This window comes from Thalassophryne amazonica, chromosome 9 (assembly GCF_902500255.1).
Source record: "Thalassophryne amazonica chromosome 9, fThaAma1.1, whole genome shotgun sequence".
NCBI lineage: Eukaryota > Metazoa > Chordata > Actinopteri > Batrachoidiformes > Batrachoididae > Thalassophryne > Thalassophryne amazonica.
Window position 1 is genome coordinate 96,984,717 of NC_047111.1, and position 23,371 is coordinate 97,008,087.

The following is a 23,371-nucleotide window of genomic DNA, read 5'->3' on the forward strand; positions in this document are numbered from 1 at the left end:
GCGGTGGCACGAGGCCTCGCAGATAGAGATTACAGGTGAGCCACCCTGCCTTGCACACGTCCATCATACTTTAAAGATTACTTTGTGTTTAGTAGCAGCTCTCACTGTCCATCAGTCAGTGCAGAAATTACAGCAGTTTGTGAAACTCCCAGAGCACCAAACTACGGGTTTGCATGGTTCAAACAGTTGTAAACATGTCTGTGTGATTGCAGAAGTCTATGATGGTACAAGGCAGTGTTGGGTTATGTGGTGGGACAGACAAGAATTTTTATTGATCCCCCCCCCCAAAAAAAAATGACATTTAAATACAGTATCATTATTTTTTCAGTCTGAGTCTCGCGCCATTACCACTTTCCCGTGCCAGCCAAGAGATACTGCAGGCCAATCACGTAATGCAGGATCTATTTATTGTTGAATTATTCTGTTTGCTTTGGTATGCTAGCTGAAATAAAAATAGATCATTTCCTTGTCAAACATTTCCATGCAGGAGCTCCAACCTGGTGAAAGTGAGAACCAGGAAGACAACGGCACCACTTTTAGAAAAGGGACAAAGAATTTAGATATTCTTTGTCCCTTCTTTGTAGAGAGCTCTACACCAAGAAGGGCAGGTGTTTGCTGTGTACTTGTTTTGCCTGTAAGTTTTACAGCATTTTTTTTTTTCAATTTTTAATATTTTATTGTTTGTTTTATGGTTTATGCTTGTTTTTTGTGACTTAAGTTTACAGGGTTCCTGAGGAACCTTAAAAAGTCTTAAAAGGCCTTAAATTTGTTATTCTAAAAATAAGGTCTTAATGTCTTACATCAGTGTTTTAAAATACTTAAAATGCAGTGACATAGGAAATAGGATTGTATGAGTTTTCTTGTCACACAACATTTAAAAATATTAAAATATATTGCAACAGCAATTTTTCATAATACAGTAAAACCCTTTCATAGCACTATGCAAAGCGCTCTGAGCAGAGAATCTTTCAACTAGTTAGAGTGCATCCTGAAAGTATTCACAGCACTTCACTTTTTCCAAATTTTGTTATGTTACTGTATTCCAAAATGGATGAAATTAATTTTTTTCCATCAAAATTCTACACACAACACCCCATAATGACAATGTGAAAAAGTTGTAAGTACTGCATATACCAAATTTGTTCAAGATTGACAAAGATAAATCAAGAAGTTACTCTGGTGCTTCAAAACATGCCCTGATTTGCTAAGCAAGAATATTTGCTTGTCATTTATTTCATTTCTGTCTCACTATGTTAAAGAAAGAGATAAAATGAACCATTTGGAATCCTGATTTTAATAGCATTTTTCCCAAACAAAAACCAGTCTTTCCACACAGTTTCGTTAAAATCCTCCTGTGGAGATATCAGATGCATGGGGGATAATAATGAAGCTGACTTCTATGTGGATTTTTTTTTGAATGAATGAATGAATGAAAACTGTTTATTTCGAACATTTGATACAACAACAATTACAAGATAGATCAGTAAAGACAACAACAAAAAAGTTCCTACTGTGTACCCAACATGTCCGAAAAGGGGTAGGGTGAAGCATCAGCTTATTTATCCCTACCCCTTCTTCCCCACAACCAGTAATACCCTTTGCCACATATACACATAGATTCCTACACACCTAAACCGATATCAATATATATATATATATACACATATACATACACATACATATATACACATATATATATATACACAAACATAAATATACACCTACACATACCTACTTACATACAAAATACTATATATTTACAAGCCGAAGCAAAAAACAAAAACACCCTAACCCTCATTACCCTTCCTCCTCCCTATACCCAGAAAAAAACATATTTTTGTACCGCTGTTTGAACTGGTTCATGCTTGGACATTGCTTGAGCCCCACTCCCAATCTGTTCCACATCCTCACCCCACAGACAGAAATACAGAAACCTTTTAATGTTGTTCGTGCCCACTGATGCTTTAAATTAAATTTCCCCCTCAGACTGTAATCCCCTGATCTGTTAAAAAAACATATTTTTAATATTTGCTGGAAGTAAATTGTTTATTGCTTTATACACAATTTGTACTGTTTGAAAATGAACCAAGTCTGTGAATTTTAAGAATTTGGATTGTAAAAATAGTGGATTTGTATGATCTCTATAGCCAGTATTATGAATAATTCTTATAGCTCTTTTCTGCATTACTGATAGTGATTGTTGTACCTTTATAAGTATTACCCCATACCTCTGCACAGTACTGTAAATATGGTAAAAACCAGTGAGCAGTAAAGAATGCGGAGTGAGTTGTGGTCCAGAATATGTTTCGCTTTGTTTAGAACTGAAATGCTTCTTGACAGTTTACTTTGTATATGTTTTATATGAGTCTTCCAGTTTATCTTATCATCTATTATCACCCCCAGAAACTTATTTTCATGTACCCTTTCAATATCTACCCCCTCGACTTGTAACTGAACCTGTATGTCTGTATTACAATAGCCAAATAACATGTATTTTGTTTTACTTAAGTTTAATGATAATTTGTTTCTGTCAAACCATATTTTCAATTTCCCATTCTATACTGATCCTCCTCAGTAACTCCTGCAAATCCCCCCTGAACAAAAAATGCTTGTGTCATCTGCAAATATACTAATTTTAATATTTTGGAAACATTGACAATATCATTTATAAATTAGAAACAGTTTTGGACCCAATACTGACCCCTGTGACGCCACAAGCATTGTCCAAGCATGATGATGTATATTCCCCAACTTCACAAACTGTTTTTCTGTTACTTAAGTCTTCTCACCCAGTGCAACCTCCACAGCATGTCTTTTTCATGGTTCTCTCCCTCAGCCCCAACCAGTCCCAGCAGAAGACTGCCCCTCCCTGAGCCTGGTTCTGCTGGAGGTTTCTTCCTGTTAAAAGGGAGTTTTTCCTTCCCACTGTCGCCAAGTGCTTGCTCACAGGGGGTCGTTTTGACCGTTGGGGTTTTTCCGTAATTATTGTATGGCTTTGCCTTACAATATAAAGCGCCTTGGGGCAACTGTTTGTTGTGATTTGGTGCTATATAAATAAAATTGATTTGATTTGATTTGATTAGAGAGAATTCAAAAATCACTGAGTCCCTGAATACATGTCCCCACAGTACCAATTTGGCAGGAACTACTGGTCCTTCAGGACGTATGTCTTATTTTCCATGATGCCTATGCATTGAACTTGTATGTTGTACAATGTAAATTGTGAAACTAAAACAACTTTGTCTTTTAAAGCAAAGATCTGAGTCAATTCAAGTCACCGCAGGGTCTTACCTGCCTTCTGTCCCAGTGTCCTCCTGCTGCTCTCCATCCACTAAGTCCTCTGTCTGATCAGCTGTGCTGTCCTCCTCATCTTGTTGTTCCACACTGTTGCCCATGTAACCTTGAGGAAGCAAGTGCTCACCCTTGATCTCCTCACTGAGCTCTGTGGGCTCCACAACAATAGATGGGAGACGCTCCCTATTGTACATGAAGTCATCAGGATAAGTTCTGAGTCTTCATCCGTATTGACTTCTGGAAAAATCTAGACCAGATACAAAAAAACATTTGGGTTCCTATCTAAATGGAGCTTAATCAGCTTTATCTTTTCTTTTTTTTAGATTCTCTATTGCCTTCACAAGTTGCTCAGTGGGATAAGGAGTTGGGCAACCAATACATCATCCATGAATCAGTTCCAAGTCACACTGCATCGGTTTGGCCTCCCATCCAGGGGGAGTTGTAGACTCTCCTCTGCTTCACACTACAGAATCTGAGGACAAGACGCACCAGTGGCCCTTAGGGCCTTATAAGGATTACTTCAGGAATGAACATGAAACAAGACTTACAAAGACCAATTTGATAGCCCTGGGCAGTGGAAGAAATGGCACTATCCAAACAGTCTTTACCTGCTTGTGTTGAAAGTGCTTTTTCATCATTTGTTACCTCCGCCAACAAGGTCCGGTGTTGCCGACTGAACGGTCCCCTCTAAAAATTGGTCTGCCCTGCCTTCGTTACTCATGCATCTGAGACTGACTCTGAGTCTGACTCTCTAGACCCAAAGCAATCAAACGATGCTGTGGCACTCAGATCGATCCCCCATCTTTTATTATGAAATAATGCTGAATTTATGTGGAAAAGATTGTTGTACAAAAGCTTCAGATATCAAAAGTTTGATCAGCATCTGATCTGTATTGCGGATTGAACGGATATTTGACTTTAACATTGAAGAGCCCTTTTAATCTATATTTTGCATTATATTTAGCCTATGAAAAGTCACTTCTAACAGGACTTTGACCTTAAAAAATTGTTCCAAGGTAAAAATTTGTAGAATTGGGAATGAGTATTGGCGGAGGTCTGTCCTCTACGAGTGTGGTGCTCTAATTCCTTATTTATTGACACACCTGGCTTTGCGATTATGACTGTGCTAGCTTCTTTTTTCAAACAGGCCCTCCACTGTTCAGTGAGACTGTTCACATCTATATATTTGTGACCCTGTTGTATTGCTCCATCCTTCTTTGGAGCAATTTTCTGTCCTGACTAAGCTTAAGGATCTTGAGGTCAGCGAGGACTAAATGGAGCAAGAGATTACCAGGACTGGGGAGGCACAAGCAGCACTGTTAGCATTGCTTGGAGTGTCATGGTAACAAGGAAAGGGACTACTAGCCAGTGTATTTTCCAATCATTTTCTGTGCTTCTTAACTTTTGACAATGACTCATGAAATTATGGATATAAGTATCCAAAATGAGATTCTTTCTGATGCTAGCTAGGCTAATCCAAAAGCTACAAGAAAGGTTTCTTCCAACCCCTGTCATTTATTAAAACATTGCTAACAATTAAAACTCTAAATACTGTACTCTGCTTTGATAAATGCATTCACAATTTTGTTTTGTAAAGAATGAAAGAGAGTGAATGAGGCAACTATCCCAGAACTTTCACTGAAAACAAACCACACTTTATAAAGACGTTCCAATAGGGCAGTGCAGTCTTGTTTTAACCCTGCTTGATATCGCAGGATTTGACCACCTGTGGGGACAGCTGCTCCTGTTGCGCAATATATACACAGGATAACTTTACACGAGAAAATGGTGTACTGTTTTGATTTTTTGGCTGCAATCACTGACGCAGTCATGAAAAGTGCAGGTTTTTTCCGGTTCTCAGTGGAGAAGGGAAGACGATCGAGGCAAATGTGAGTGGTCAGCGGTAAGTGTTAGTCTACACAGCTAACCAGAGTAGCTGCAGTCTCTCGCCTGCAATAAACAAACCGCAACACATGTCCACTTTCCACCGCATTGTCACTTTTCTTTGCATTTTCACTTTGTTTGCATGTAATGAGCCTTTTCACAGCTCTCTTCCGGGTCTGACGCGCGAGGTCAAAGGGCAAGAGGTGTAAACTGCCCCTTAGCAAAAAGAAGTTTATTCAAGTGTACTATGAGTATACATATTTTTACTAAAATTGAGGAAGTATACTTGAAGATGACTTTTTATAAACTACTCGGATATTTTATATACTTAAGAATAGTATAGTGACGTATACTTGGCTTGTACTGAAAAGTATAAACAAAAGTCTAAGTCTAAGTACATTAATACTAAGACTTACACTTATACTTTAATACTAAAACTTATACTTGTACTTTAGTATACTTTTTACGTCTTTCTGCCACAAAGTACTAACACTTATTATGCACTTGGAGCAAGATATACTAAGTCAAGCCATTGACTCAAGTAACTGAAAAGAAGTCATAAAAGTACAGATTTTTTTTTCTATGTAGTTATTTATTTTTGGTTCCAAAGGTTCATACTTTTCTTTTACCTTTTTTGACAAGGAAGGACTTTAGGTCTCAGTTGAAGACGCTATGTTTACATTTTTACAAATAAGGACTTGATCTTGGAGAGACCATTATGTTTACATTTTACATGCACTTTTTCCTTTAATTTTCTCCACAAAGGAAGGACTTGATTTCATAGATCTTTGTTTGTGAAATGTTTGAAAATAGCCCTGTGACAGACTAGCGTCCTGTCCTGGGTGTACCCCGCCTCGCGCTCTTTGACTGCTGGGATAGGCTCCAGCCCCCCGCAACCCTTAATTGGACTAAGCGGTAGAAGATGGATGGATGATGGATGTTTGAAAATATATCTAACTTGTTTTGAACATTCTGTCGTGTGATTTTTTAAATGCATCACACGCTTGTGTACATACAGTATGAGTAAGTATATTTTCAGTATATAAATAGTAAGCTGCAAGTAATATGCCAAGCAAAATTAAAGTATAAAAGTAAAATAGTGAAATAACCAATGTGTATAACAGTATACTTTAAATATACGATAATAAACTAAAAATAGGGACTCAAGTATACAACTAGTACAATGGCAGTATATCGATAAGTGCACTTGTGGTATACTTTAAGAATAGGAGAGGGATATATCAAGTACATTGATAAGTGTACGTGTGGTATACTTTAAGCATACAATGTACCAAGTACATTGATAGTATATAGATGAGTGTACTTGTTGTATACTTTAAAGTGTACTTTTGTAAACTTAAAACAAACTTTAAAATATACTTTTATAAACTTGAAATGTTCCAATTTAGTCCGAAAAAGTATTAAATTTGTGTACTTTCTAGTATACTAACAGTACACAGTCTGTAGTATACTTGCTATTACTTATACTGAAGCGTACTTAATAAAATGAACTTTAAGTATACTACTTTTGCTAAGGGGCAGTCTCGAGGCATCATGACTGACTGTGTGGGCAGCGAGAATGACAGAGACTTTGATTATTTTTCCTGTTGGAGTGTTGATTCCTTGAAAGATTTTTGTGAAAATGTAGTATTGGTGTCCAAGGAAGAAAAACTAAAGCTTATGCTGCACGCGAACTGAAAATTCAGGTTTTGCCCAACTCAACCCACTGCCGACCCAGGCAGTGTCTATTCATAAACATAGAATCAGCTGATCACTGTTTCACTTTGCAGACCGCTATAAATCGTGCACTATGTTCGTATTTCTGAGTGTGAAATAAATTATTTGTGAAGATTAAAATAAAATAGATTTTGGAGCTGGCTGGTGAATGGCAGTTGAGTGGTGTCTCTAGTAAATAATCATGAAGTAACTGCCTGGCCCATTTCCCTGTATGTTCTGTGTCATTTATTAGGCTTATAGGCACATGTGCCTGTGATTTGGATCAATGAATAATGAACACAGGTGGGATAAAATGCATTGATTTGTATCACAACGGAGCAAGGCAACAGATTATGCTGCCCTTTCCCCAGTCCAATATCCAAACTCGGGTAAAGCTGGGTATCAAATGTCTCGATGGCACTGCTGCACATTTCGCCGGACCAACGCGACTCGCTGGATGCCACGCTGAGTGCTACTGGATGCTGCGTTATATAAAATAATTATTTCGTAACAGCTTGATATTTGCTCTCAGAGATTGGCTGATAAAACCATTTCAAATCGCTCCGAAAGCACAGAGGAATTTCTTCAGCAACTTTCTTAAGTGCGGTTCATGGGGTGGAGAAAGCATTTGGGATAATCTCAAAGGTAATTATTTCTAATATTTAAATTGTAATGCCTTGGTAAAACAGTTGCATTTTTACTCCTTATAAACATATGTAAAGTTATGTTTATTTTGGATTTAGACAGTTGTTTGACTGATGCTGTCACTAACTGACCGAGCGTCTGTTTATGTTTTTACACCTCTCGACCTTTGAACCAACCTGGTCACGCATGCGCATTCCCAGAGTGTGAAAAGGCTTATTTGCCCAGAGAAAGTGCCATGTTTCTGTCCCCGGAAGTAGATAAATTACATCACATGCGTCATATTTTACCCCTTTAGCACCAGCCCTCAAATGAGATTGCACTGCCCAATTGCATAATGTAGTTACTGACATATTCTTGCATTTTATTACAACCCCAATTCCAATGAAGGTGGGACGTGTAAAATGTAAATAAAAACAGAATACAATGATCTGCAAATCCTCTTTGAACTATATTCAACTGAATACACCACAATGACAAGATATTTAATGTTCAAACTGACAGACTTTTTGTTTTTTCTTTTTTGTTCATCTACAGTCCATAATATAATCAGAAGATTCAGAGAATCTGGAGAACTTTCAACATGTAAGCGTCAAGGCCGAAAACCAACACTGAATTCCCGTGACCTTCGATCCCTCAGGCAGCACTGCATTAAAAACCGACATCATTGTGTAAAGGATCTTACTGCATGGGCTCAGGAACATTTCAGAAAACCATTGTAAGTTAACACAGTTCGTCACTACATCTACAAGTGCACGTTAAAACTCTACCATACAAAGTGAAAGCCATACATCAATAACATCCAGAAACAGCACCATCTTCTCTGGGCCCAAGCTCATTTGAAATGGACAGACACAAAGTGGAAAAGTGTGCTGTGGTCTGATGAGTCCACATTTCAGATTGTTTTTGGAAATCATGGATGTCATGTCCTCTGGACAAAAGAGGAAGAAGACCATCCAGATTGTTACCAGAGCAAAGTTCAAAAGCCAGCATCTGTGATGGTATGGGGGTGTGTTAGTTCCCATGGCATGGGCAACTTACACATCTGTGATGACACCATCAATGCTGAAATGTACATGGAGCAACACATGCTGCCATCCAAGCAACATCTTTTTCAGCGACGTCCCTGCTTATTTCAGCAAGACAATGCCAAACCACATTCTGCACGTGTTACAACAGTGTGGCTTCGTAGTAAAAGAGTGCGGGTACTAGACTGGCCTGCCTGCAGTCCAGACCTGTCACCCATTGAAAATGTGTGGTGCATTATAAAGCGCAAAATATGACAATGGAGACCCCGAACTGTTGAACCTCAACTTCCACTGAAGGTTTAATGTTTAATTACAGCATGAAGTCCAATGTGCTACAAGGGGCAATTGAGAAGTTTTGAGCCTGACCCATAAAAAGTAGGGCATGGTTCTCCACCTTTTGCATTCCGGGAAACCAACATTTCTCTAGAATGTATGACGTTTTGACTCACTGGGTACAATGTTGAGAAGTATTGGTTTCTCAACATTGCACCCACAAGAAAAAGTAGGTCGTGGAGAACCACGCCTCTCGTACAGCTACTGTCACTAAACTGACTAGTGATAACTTCTCAGTGTGATACTGGGTTGACATAACCTGAAATATTTGAAAAAATCAATGTTTACCAGCCATATTTCTTCAGGATTTGTTGTACTGTTAATGTGGCAACAATTTAAAAACTGGTTGCTTGTGGTATTTTGTTGCTATTTTGAGTTTATGATAGATTTTTTTTTAACTCACTGGACTGCTGACCATTGACTCTCATCCATTCCTTCCTGAACAACATTTTTGAAAATGCAATTATTATTATTAGTAATAGCAATACAACTACTACTAGCACCACTATAAACTCTGCATTTACATAACACTTTACAGTGATACCGCAGATTCATCCATTCAAATCTGTTGTGTATTCAACAAGTATCCTACCTTATTTTATTCAATAATAACAAATGAAGCATGCAAGTTGTCGCTTGGTGAGGATGTGTAGGGAACATTCTTGCACAGCATGTTTAAATTTTTCCGGACCACAGGGCACATTAATGGCTAGCAGTTAGCCTTAGAGTCAACACCTGTACTGAGCACCCAGCGGACTCTCATTTGCTATAACATGACGGAATGATTTGAGCAAAGGTATTGCATCAAATTTTGCCAAAAGCTTAGTGATACCCAAGCGGAAATCATTCGCAAGATTCAGCAGTCTTTTGAGGATGTTGCCATGAGCATAACACAATAAAATTATAACTGCTTCAAAATGGGCGCACAGGGGTGGACAGTGAAGCACGTTCCGGTAGTCCATACATAACCGAAATGACTGTCATGTCACCATTCAAGAACGTGTAAACAAATTGGGAATAAGCACAGGTTCCATAATTCTACCTGGCAGAGGGTTTGAGCATGCCAAAAGTGTCAGCAAAATTTGTGCCAAACCTACTAACAGCAGAGCAGAAGCATCTCTGTCTGTATCATCACTGGTGAGGAGATGCGAGTTTACGGGTATGACTCAGAACCAAATTTCACTCATTGCAATGGAAACATCCACCATCACTGATGACAAGAAAACACAGCAAAATCATGTAACCATTTTCTTTGACTCCTGTGGGGTGGTACATCAAAAGTATGTACCCAGAAGACCCAAATATTATTAGAAGGAGGTCCAACGTCCCCTTAGTGGTGTTGTGCCCCGCAAACAATCAGGTATGTGGGAATCAAAAAGATGATTACTCCATTATTACAATGCATCTGCCCGTTTTACCCACTTATTCATGTTCTTCCTGGCCAAGCACAACACTCCTATGATGTTTCAGGCTCTCTACTCTCTGACATGGCTCCTCTGAATTTTTGGCTGCTCCTAAAGATCAAAACAACACAATTTCAATTTCAGTTTATTTTCCTTTATATAGCACCAAATCACAACAGAGTTGCCTCAAGGCGCTTCACACAGGTAAGGTCTAACTTTACCAACCCCAGAGCAACAGTGGTAAGGAAAAACTCCATCTGAAGAAGAAACCTCAAGCAGACCAGACTCAAAGGGGTGACCCTCTGCTTGGCCATGCTACAAACATAAATTACAGAAATAATTCTCAGAACAATTCACAGACGAATATACAAGAATTGCTGTTGGTGCACAGGACAGGAGGTCACCACACAACTCCCATCTCTGGATGGAGCTGCACCTTAGAGAAAAAAACAGAATCAGGCATCAGAAAGACAAAAATACTGTATAATTTGCCAGCATTAATCAACAAGAAAAACAGAAGAAATACTAAGGTGATCGCCGGCTGCTAGCCCTAAGCTTCACTTGCAAATTTCAGTCACTAAGGTTAGAGGTAGTGCTACTGTACAAAACATAGTGAGAACGACTGGTCAGTATGACGTCAGCCATGCAAGGGCACTCCCAGTAATCCCAAAATGTGTTCCAGCCTATTAAGTAGAATATGATGATCCACTGTATCAAATGCAGCACTGACATCTAACAGCAACAGAACCGTAGTGGTGTCCGAATCCATTGTAAGCAGAAGATCATTCATCACTTTAGTGAGAGCCGTCTCTGTGGAATATTTTCTAAAAGCAGACTGCAGTGGCTCAAGAGATTATTCTCAGTAAGATAGTCTATGAGCTGCCGTGAAAACCACCTTTTTCCAGAATTTTAGAGCAAAATGATAGATTTGATATTGGCCGATAGTTTTTCAATACACTAGGGTCAAGATTAGGTTGGTTTAATCACTGCAGATTTGAAACATTTAGGAACAGATCCAGAAGTTAAAGAAAGATGAATCATTTCCAGCACAATCGGCCCAAGAGTGGGCCACAGGTCCTTAAACAGTTTTGTTGGTATAGGATCAAATAAACAGGTTGTGCTTTTTGTTGACGTTACGAGTTTCGTCAGCATGCCTAGAGAGATGCCATCAAATTCTGTAAATCTAGGTAATCCTCGTAGTGGTGCCCACCTCAATAGCAGGGTGTAGTGGCTGGGTTAAGGCATGCTGGGATATGTTACAACCTAATGTCATCTATTCTTCTCAAAGTAATCCAGGAAATCGTGTGCTGTAAAAGGAAAGCGAGCTACAGGTGATTGTCCATGAATAAGCGTTGCCACCGTGTCGAAGAAGAACTTTGAGTTATGCTTGTTTTTGTTGATCAAATCAGAGTAGTAGGTCCGCTTTGTAGCCAATAATGCATGCTTATAATCTAAGATAGCATCACACCACGCAAGGTGAATACTTCTAATTTTGAACAATGCCATTTCCATTCTTGACCTCTGATTTTATGCTTGAGGTCACGCAGGTAATAACTGAACCAAGGTGACTGTGATTTGGGGGAGCGCGGTTTCAACACAGGTGGTGCAATCATGTCGAGTGTAGTTTTGAGCACTGAGTTTAAACTATCCACAAGTCTGTCTACTGACTGGGTATTTGTCAAAAGTGAGGCTAAGACATCAGGCAGTCTAGCTTCTAGTTCAGTCTTAGTTGAGGAGTTGATGCATCGCTGCAGTGATAAATAAGTGTGTTGTTCCACTAAAACACGGCAGCGAAACTGTAAACTTAATAAGTGAGTGATCAGAGGACCACTGATGTAAGAGCATAATGTCAATATTCGTGACAGCAATACCACGTGCGAGAACCAGATCCAGGGTATTCCACTAATGTGCATCGAATCCCGAATGCATTGCGAAATCCTAATGCATCCACAATTTCATAAATGATTTGCAGAGGGGATCAGAAGGTTTATTTATATGAACGGTAAAAGTCACCCATGATCAGAAGGTTATCTGCACTAGTTGACAAGTTAGAGATGAATGCACCAAATTCATCTAAGAATTCAGAAAAACACCAAAACGGTCTCCAATTTTAGTTGCAAAGAAGACATCATATGACCACAATGGCCCAGCTGGACTTTTCAGAAATACTTCCAACAATTACAGAAACGCTGGGAGAAGTGTGTGCAGTTCTTAGGAGACCTCTTTAAAGGGGATTAGGATTTCAGACCTCCAGGTGAATAACTGTATTCTTTGTGGCCAAAGTATGATATTTTTTGAATGCACCTGGGTACAAACACTGATGTCCGCATGCTGCCATGCAAAGTGCTCAACTGCACATCAGCAGCACCTTAAGACTTAATGGTTTTCACAACGCATTCACACTCCCAACTCATCACATTTTTAGGCACTTGGTCAGTGCCCCTTTACGTCATGATGTGACAAATTAGGGACCCCCATTGAGTCATTCGTGACAGGTGGAGAGACGCATTTCTTGACAGCTGAGTAATTTCTCTCTGATAATGCACAGAACAATCTGCTTCACTTCTGCATTATCAGGGAACATTCATCTATGTTTTGATTATGGTTATGTCATGGTTAAAGTTAGAGTTAGAGTTAGCATTTTCCCTTGTGTGGCACAGCGACACAATGGGGTTACCCGACTCGTCATACAGCTTACATTCACTCAAAGTGAACCATTTGCTTCAAACTGTCATGACTTCATTGTGGGACTGTGCTGATTTTCCAGTCTGACAGGAAACTGAACCAAGGATCCTCTAGTCTTGAGCACACCACATTAACCTAGAAGTAAGTTTTATATAGGACCTGAGGCCTGTTGGTGCCTATGCTTTCTCTGGATTCCACAGCACGAAGCAGAATAGAATCTATGAATCCCCCCAGATGGAATTCCAGTCAGATGTTGGTTACTTCCCAAGCCATGGCCAGTACCCAATTATAGATGGATGGACTGAGACAATGTAGATTATATGTCTTATCCAAAGACACAAACAGGTAGCATGAGCGAGATTCAAAGCCGTGTCTACATATTGGGAGGCCAACCCCTTATCCACAGAACAATAATAACAAGTCAAGGTTATTTGCTTGCTTGTTTGCTATTTGAAAAACAATGTGAATGCATGCTCATGTGTTTTTGAAATATCTGCTCTAACACCAGACAAGAAACATTTGAAACCAAGTCAGGTGGTGTGGTTTCGAACAATACCTGGTAGACTCGACTCCCTCTTCTCTGACCTGAATTCTCTTCCATCTGTGACTCTACTGGACTAAGAATGGTGGTCATACTGTGTGTACACAGAAAAACACATAACAAATACATTTAAACAGCCAAAGTGTCATTTTAATGGATTGTTAACAGAATTAATCAATTACTCACAAAATCAGGAAACTATTTTCCTGTAATTTGGAACAGATCTGCAAAAAAAGAGTGGAGATGGGACATGTTAATACCCTTCCCCCCAACACAATGTAAGCTGGTACATTTTACAAATCGACACACTGAAATTCATTCGTGCACTTGTATCTTTAACTAAATGTTTAACTTTGAAGCATTGACAACAAATGTTGCTAGCAGGGCAGAAAAGCTGTGAGTGACAACTTAATGACATTAAAAGCTTTTTAAAAGTGAGTCAACTCCAAGAATAGTGGGGGGGGGGGGGGGGGGGGGGGGGGGGGGGGGGGATTGAAAAATAAAATACATGAACAAAAAACAAATTACAAGACAACAAGGTTTGCTTAGCAGCATCATTTAATCCATGAAATGTCAGAAAACAGTGAAATTTTCGATTTTTTTTAAATTGAAATCTCATTTCATCTACGTCCATCAAATATGGCCATCAAAAAAGTCACATTCCATTTCAATCTGATCCCTTTTGTGTTTGAGTGACATGGGTGACAGCCAATCAGAGTAGAGCTGCACCGTGACGTCAGTCGCTGGTCTCTTCAAAGCCGCTTTGTTTTGTATGTTTATATACGTTTGTCATAAATACGTATATTATGTAAAAGCCAGCAAGAAATAAACACTTCTAAAACTGAAAACATTTTTGGAACCTAATAACACCTCTGAACGTATTTACAAGACATTTTGCCGAGGTTAGCATGGTGACATCACTTCCTGGTGTAGCTACGTGCTAACAGCTTCATTCCTGGTATATTATGTAAACACTAGCGACAAAATAAACACTTCTAAAACTGAAAACGCTGTTTTTGTAACCTGATAACACCTCTGGAGTCATTTACAAGATATTTTGTGGATGTTAGCTTGCACACTAACTTCCGCTAACTCAAAGTTAAGTTGCTATGGAGTTAAATTTGTCTCGTTATTAATACGTGCAAATGCACAAAGGGTGATCAACAGATATTCCTTGATTTGAACAACATAAACGAATGATGATTTGAACATGTAAAAATTGTACGTAAAGGCCCGGTCCCACTGGTGTTTAGGAAGATTTGCATATGAATTGCGCACAGGATTGGTTCATATTCGCTAAACGTCCGCAATATCCGTGAAACATGCTTGTATGAGTCGGCTGACAACCGCACATGTCCGCAATTATCCGCAGAGGCATGTTTTTCATTTGCCAGGATTTTTGAGCTGCACAAAATTTTGGCTGCGGATGACATCCGCCTTACATACTCAATACATACTCAATCTATGCACTGTATATCCGCCGTTATCCACTGATATCTGCAACTGACGGGGTATTGCAGCTTGACAGTGGACTGGGACAGTGTGTAAAATGGATATATTGCGTGCCCATCACGTCCACATCACAAAGTAAAATAAGATGTAGCGACTGCATACAAAGTGGCCACAAATAAAGCCGTTGTATTACGTCAGCTTTGCATCTGATTTGCGGACAATTTGTGAATGCACAACAAACATTCCATGTAAACCCAAAGTACCATGGCAGACATCAACATACCTGTCAGTGCCAGTCCAGCTGTTGAAACGGACAGATGTAGTTATGGATCCCCAAAAATGCCATCCAACAACATAAATGCGCACTGACACGCGCATGTTTTGCTTCACGCAGCAGCACGACCTGTGTCCTGATAATCCCACCTGTTGTGTTCACAGCTGGATGCCGTTCTTTGTTCCACCAGCTGCCACGCGCTCTGCGCTGGATGCTGCGTAAATAATTATTTCATGGCGGATTAATCATGTTTTCTGCAAATTCACCGTTGAAAATGGCTCTAATCATTTATTGAATCACAGAGGAGGCTGCAGCCTGAGCCGTTCATGCATGCGCCTAACAAGCTGCAGAAAGCATTTTGAGCCATCTAAAAAGGTAATTATTTGACTTGTTTACATTGTCAAGGCTTGATAAAACAGTTGCGTGTTTCTTCCTTCTTGTCTGCAGCTGTTACAGTATTTATTCCTATGTTTATAAGAGATTTAACTTCTTGTTATAATCATTCAGACGAGCTGCGCTCTGATGCGATCCGCTAATGTCACCACTCGCCCTGTTCACTGCTTGTTTACTCCAGTCAACTTGTCCAAGTCCAGCAAATGCTCCAGAGGCTGTGGTGTTGGTGTGAATATTGATGCAAAAAGGCCCGAGTGCACTTCATTTATGACCACAATGCAGATGCTGTGCATGTGCAACACGTGCGCAATGCATTGTCAATACATCTGTAATAATCGTAATGCGTCCAATCTGTTTGCTCAATACATGCGTTATACATCCGTGACTGTTTGTCATATATTTACTGTACATTATTAATATATCCGTAATTCATACTGAGACATCTGTCATTTTTGGCCACTTTTGTTGCGGACGACAACGAACGCCCAACATTTGTATACTCAATTCATGCACAATTAATCCTCTCCCCAATGGGACCGGGTCTTAAGACAACAGGATGTTAATAATTAATTAAACAACAGCAAATCAGAAAGAACACAATGCTCATACGGCTGAGGGTATTACAGCATTGTGTTATATTATAACAACTGGCAGCAAATGGTTGCTTTAGAATCTTGAGTGAGATTATGTTGACAATTTTATGTTCAAAAAAAGTTTAAAAGATTCATAGAATTATATAATTTAATCCACAAAATGCCAGAAAATAATGAAAGTAATAGTTCACATCACAATTTTCAGAACCTATGACGACATCTTTGAATGACTCGATTTATCTGACCATTCATTTATTCATTCATGCATTTATTCATTCATTCATTTTCTGCCACGTATCCATGTCCAGGTGTCAGTGGCAGTAGACCAAGCAGCTCATTACACACTTCCCTATCCTCAGCCCAGTCCTCTAACTGTTACTGGGGGATCCTGAAGCATTCCCAAAACAGCTGGGAAATATAATCCATCCAATGTGTCCTGGGTCTTCCCTGGGGTCTCCTCTCAGTTGGACATGCCTAGAAGACCTCCTTAGGGGAGCGAACAATCTGACCAATCAAATCAAAACATTAAATTAAAATGTATAAAACTGAGCGAATCTTCATACCATGGCATACTAGTTTGGTAGAATCTAAAATATTAATCAGTTGTTGAAATACTGCAATTGACAAATATTTTCATTTTTCAATCATTTAAAAAAAATGCAATACTTTGTGATTTTGCTTTCAGTACTTTCAGTAAAATTATGAATGTGCAGTGATGCAAATGATTGTACAGGAGAAGTACTTTGTACTTAAAAGTTAGATTAATGAGCATTTAAATAACGTCACAAATTTTGTTTGATATACTGACTGGATGCACATTCAGTGGACACATCATTAAGTACAGCTTGCCAGTCACGGATTGGGTTCAGGTTTTGACATGCCTTTAACTGCCTTCCTTCCCATGATTTTAGATTTAGTAAGGTGTAGGAAACATTCCCAAAGGATATTGGTCCATATTGGCTCAACAACATCGCATAGCAGCCTAAATTCCTAATACAGGGCAAGATGGATCCATTCCTTCAAATTCGAATTCTATCAGCTCAAACCAGTCTGGCTATTCTTCTCTAACCTTTGCCATCTACAAAGCATTTTCTCCCAGTTACTGGACTTATCTTCTTTTTTCGATCATTCTCTGTAGACCCCACAGATGGTTGTGCCATAAAACCCCAGTCGATCACCAGATTCCAAATTACTCAATCCACCCAGTCTGGTACCAACAACCATGCCAAGACCAAAGTCATTTAAATAACATTTCTTTCCGATTAATTTCTGTCACATGATTGGATCAGACACTGTATTTGCTTTACTGAGCAGATGACCAGGCGTACCTAATAAAGTGAGTGTATACTAGCTGCTGAAACTGGAGCGGCAATGTTTATCCTGTGGACTTTGAGTGTAATCTCATTTCCATGTTAAGGTTTAGACAGATTTAGGTTCAGGCGAAACCTCTTTAATCAGTTATATTCTTGACATGCTTAAATTAGAATAACCCAGCTTTTCCCCTTCAAAAATATAACACTTTGTGCTGTAATAAATGCCTCCAAAGCACTTACAGTATTATTTCAACAATTCAAGCAAAGCGTTTTGTTTGTTTTGGATGGCCCCCTGGAGGGAAAATGGATCTGTGTCACAGGAGCTGGATGACCACCCTATAAACCAGGGTTCAATTCCAGATGTGTCCTTCAGGTTATCTGTTTGGAAACTAGCCCAAGACATTTCTACATCACCTATCCCCCCAGCTGTAAATGGGTACAAGCCTTGGCTGAGTGAGGAACCTGCAATGGACTGGAGACCTGTAGTCTTTATTTAGCACTTCCACATTTGTGAAAATTGACAAGGCTGGCGACACTTTGGACACACACACACACACACACACACACACACACACACACACACACACACACACACACACACACACACACACACTCATCTTCAACCGCTTATCCAAGGTCGGGTCGCAGGGGCTGCAGCCTCTCCCAGTAGTCATAGGGCACGAGGCAGGGTACACTGTGGACAGGATGCCAGTCTGTCGCAGGGCCACACATTGGACATTTTGTCAAATTCCATGTTTTCACATGTAGTTGTAGATTATTAGATTTTTTTCATTTGCTGTCATAGTTATGGTGGGAAGCAAGTAGAACAGTGGGATAGGAGTTCGGCTACCAATAGATAGACCTGAGAAAACTTCCCAATCATGCTTCCTGTTTGTGTCCTTCAGCAAGACACGTCATCTGCATTGTCTCAGTCCACCCACCTGTAAGCAGGCTTGGAAGGGGAAGTAATCTGTAATGGACACGTGTCCCATCCAGGGGAGTGTTTGACTCGCACCTGCTTTATGCTCCAGTTTCTGGGCATTGACACTGGGCCAATGGTCCTCAGAGCCTCCATGTTCTTGGAGAATTGACATGGTCGGTGACACCTTCGACATTTTGTCAAAATGATGTCTTCATAGTTGCGGAGCTTTTTAGTTTTCATTTAATCTCATAGTTATGGTGTGCTGTAGGTAGCTCTGTAACTTGAGTTGCACTCTCAGACTATGTGGGTTCACTTCCCAGTCAAGTTACCTGTTTGTGTCCTTGTGTCCCACATCATCTGTATTTTCTCAGTCCGCCCACCCATGAATGGATCTTGGCTGGGACAAGTAAGCTACACTAAACAAAAAATATAAACGTAAAAATATAAACGCAACACTTTTCTTTTTGCTCCCATTTTTCATGAGCTGAACTCAATGATCCCAAACATTTTCTGTATATACAAACGACCTATTTCTCTCAAATATTGTTCACAAATCTGTGTACATCTGTGTTAGTGAGCACTTCTCCTTTGCCGAGATAATCCATCCCACCTCACAGATGTGGCATTTCAAGATGCTGATTAAACAGAATGATTATTGTACAGGTGTGTCTTAGGCTGGCCACAATAAAAGGCCACTCTGAAATGTTTCATCACACAGCACAATGCCACAGATGTTGCAAGTTTTGAGGGAGCGTGCAATTGGCATGCTAACTGCAGGAATGCCCACCAGAGCTATTGCTAATGAAATGAATGATTATTTCTGTTCCATAAGTTGTCTCCAAAGGTGTTTCAGAGAGTTTGTCGGTACATCCAACCAGCCTCACAACCACAGCTTATGTGTAACCACACCAGCCCAGGACCTCCACATCCAGCATGTTCACCTCCAAGATCGTCTGAGACCAGCCACCAGGACAGCTGCTGAAACAATCGGTTTGCATAACCAAAGAATTTCTGCACAAACTGTCAAAAACCGTCTCAGGGAAGCTCATCTGCATGCTCGTCATCCTCATCGGGGTCTCGACCTGTCTATAGTTCGTCACTGTAACCAACTTGAGCAGGCAAATGCTCACATTTGATGGTGTCTGGCACGTTGGAGAGGTGTTCTCTTCATGGATGAATCCTGGTTTTTACTGTCCAGGGCAGATGGCAGACAGCATGTGTGGCATTGTGTGGCTGTGCGGGTTGCTGTTGTCAACGTTGTGGATCAAGTGGCCCATGGTGGCGGTGGGGTTGTGGTTTTGGGCAGGCGTATTTTATGGACAACGAACACAGGTGCATTTTATTGATGACATTTTGAATGCACTGAGTTACTGTGATGAGATCCTGAGGCCCACAGTTCTGCCATTCATCCACGACCATCACCTCATGTTGTGGCATGATAATGCACAGCCCCATGTTGCAAAGATCTGCACACAATTCCTGGAAGCTGAAAACATCCCAGTTCTAGCATGGACAGCATACTCACTGGGCAAGTCATCCACTGAGCATGTTTGGGACACTCTGGATTGGTGTACATGACAGCGTGTTCTAGTTCCTGCCAATATCCACCAACTTCGCACAGCCATTGAAGAGGAGTGGACCAACATTCCACAGGCCACAATCAACAACCTGATCAACTCTATGCGAAGGAGATGTATTGCACTGTGTGAGACAAATGGTGGTCACACCAGATCTGCACAAGGCTGGGATGGACTACAGGACAACAGGCAAGCAGCTTGGCAGAAGACAACAACTGTTATGATTATTTATTAGAAAGTGCAAGAAACACAAGATGACTGTCAGTCTCCTCGGTCTGGGATTCCATGCAATATCTCACTTTGTGGGTAAGGATGATGCTGAGAAAGCTCAGACATACACAGGAGGACCTGGTCAATGACCTGAAGAGAGCTGGGCCACAGTCACAAAGATTACATTATTACACATGGTGGCTGTCATAGTTTAAATCCTGCAGGGCAGCAAGGTCCCCCTGCTCAAGCCAGCAATGTCCAGGCCCATTTGAAGTTCACCAGTGACCATCTGGATGATCCAGAGGAGGCATGGGAGAAGGTCATTGGTCAGATGAGACCAAAATAGAGCTTTTTGGAATCAACTCCACTTACCATGTTTAGAGATGAGAACAACCCCAAGAACACCATCCCAACCGTGAAGCATGGGGGTGCAAACATCATACTCTGTGGGTGCTCTCTGCAAAGGGGACAGGATGACTGCACCGTATTGAAGGGAGGATGGATGGGGTCATGTATTGCGAGATTTTGGCAAACGACCTCCTTCCCTCAGTAAGAGCATTGAAGATGGGTCATGGCTGGGTGTTCCAGCATGACAATGACCCCAAACACACAGCCATGGCAACTAAGGAGAGGCTCCATAGAAGCATTTCAAGGTCCTGTAGTGGCCTGGCCAGTCTCCAGACCTGAACTCAATAGAAAATCTTAGAGGAGCTGAAACTCAAACCTGAAAGATTTGGCGAAGATGTGTATGGAGGAGTGGGACCAAAATCCCTGCTGCAGTGTGTGAAAACGTGGTCAAGAACTACAATAAACATCTGACCTCTGTAATGGCAGACAAATGTTTCTGTACCAATTGTTAAGCTCTGTTTTTCTTGGGGGTCAAATACTTATTTTATGCAATAAAAATGCAAATTAATTTGTAAAAATCATACAATGTGATTTCTGGATTTTTGTTTTTTTTTTTTTTAGATTCCGTCCTCTCACAGTTGACGTGTACCTATGATAAAAATTATAGACCTCTCCATTCTTTGTTGGTGGGAAATCCTGCAAAACTGTCAGGGGGTCAAATACTTATTTTCCCCACTGTATGTCTTTTGGTGTATATGGAAAATGTTTTAGATCATGAAAACATAGGAGCAAAAACAAAAGCATTTTATAATTATGTAAGATTTGTGGGGCCAGTACAATAACTTCAGTTTTATCTGAGTTTAAAAGCAGGAAATTAGAGGTCATCCATGTCTTTATGTCTGTAAGACAATCCTGCAGTTTAGCTAATTGGTGTGTGTCCCTCTGGCTTCATGGATAGATAAAGCTGGGTATCATCTGCGTAACAATGAAAATTAAGCAATGCCATCTAATAATACTGCCTAAGGGAAGCATGTATAAAGTGAATAAAATTGGTCCTAGCACAGAACCTTGTGGAACTCCATAATTAACTTTAGTCTGTGAAGAAGATTCCCCATTTACATGAACAAATTGTAATCTATTATATGATTCAAACCACTGCAGCGCAGTGCCTTTAATACCTATGGCATGCTCTAATCTCTGTAATAAAATTTTATGGTCAACAGTATCAAAAGCAGCACTGAGGTCTAACAGAACAAGCACAGAGATGAGTCCACTGTCTGAGGCCATAAGAAGATCATTTGTAACCGTCACTAATGCTGTTTCTGTACTATGATGAATTCTAAAACCTGACTGAAACTCTTCAAATAGACCATTCCTCTGCAGATGCTCCGTTAGCTGTTTTAACAACTAACCCTTTCAAGAATTTTGAGAGAAAAGGAAGGTTGGAGATTGGCCTATAATTAGCTAAGATAGCTGGGTCAAGTGATGGCTTTTTAAGTAATGGTTTAATTACTGCCACCTTAAAAGCCTGTGGTACATAGCCAACTAATAAAGATAGATTGATCATATTTAAGATCGAAGCATTAAATAATGGTAGGGCTTCCTTGAGCAGACTGGTAGGAATGGGGTCTAATAGACATGTTATGGTTTGGATGAAGTAACTATGAAAATAACTCAGACAGAACAATTGGAGAGAAAGAGTCTAACCAAATACCGGCATCACTGAAAGTATGAGTAAATTTTTCTCTAATAGTTAAAATTTTATTAGCAAAGAAAGTCATGAAGTCATTACTAGTTAAAGTTAAAGGAATACTCAGCTCAATAGAGCTCTGAGTCTTTGTCAGCCTGGCTACAGTGCTGAAAAGAAACCTCGGGTTGTTCTTATTTTCCTTCAATTAGTGATGAGTAGTAAGATGTCCTAGCTTTACGGAGGGCTTTTTTTATAGAGCAACAGACTCTTTTCCAGGCTAAGTGAAGATCTTTCTAAATTAGTGAGACGCCATTTCCTCTCCAACTTACGGGTTATCTGCTTTAAACTGCGAGTTTGTGAGTTATACCACGGAGTCAGGCACTCGGATTTAAAGCTCTCTTTTTTCAGAGGAGCTACAGCATCCAAAGTTGTCTTCAATGAGGATGTAAAACTATTGATGAGATACTCTATCTCACTTACAGAGTTTAGGTAGCTACTCTGCACTGTGTTGGTATATGGCATTAGAGAACATAAAGAAGGAATCATATCCTTAAACCTAGTTACAGCGCTTTCTGAAAGACTTCTAGTGTATGAAACTTATTCCCCACTGCTGGGTAGTCCATCAGAGTAAATGTAATGTTTATTAAGAAATGATCAGACAGAAGGGAGTTTTCAGGGAATACTGTTAAGTCTTCAATTTCCATACCATAAGTCAGAACAAGATCTAAGATATGATTAAAGTGGTGGGTGGACTCATTTACATTTTGAGCAAAGCCAATTGAGTCTAATATAGATTAAATGCAGTGTTGAGGCTGTCATTCTCAGCATCTGTGTGGATGTTAAAATCGCCCACTATAATTATCTTATCTGAGCTAAGCACTAAGTCAGACAAAAGGTCTGAAAATTCACAGAGAAACTCACAGTAACGACCAGGAGGACGATAGATAATAACAAATAAAAACTGGTTTTCGGACTTTCCAATTTGGATGGACAAGACTAAGAGTCAAGCTTTCAAATGAATTAAAGCCTCTGTCTGGGTTTTTGATTAATTAATAAGCTGGAATGGAAGATTG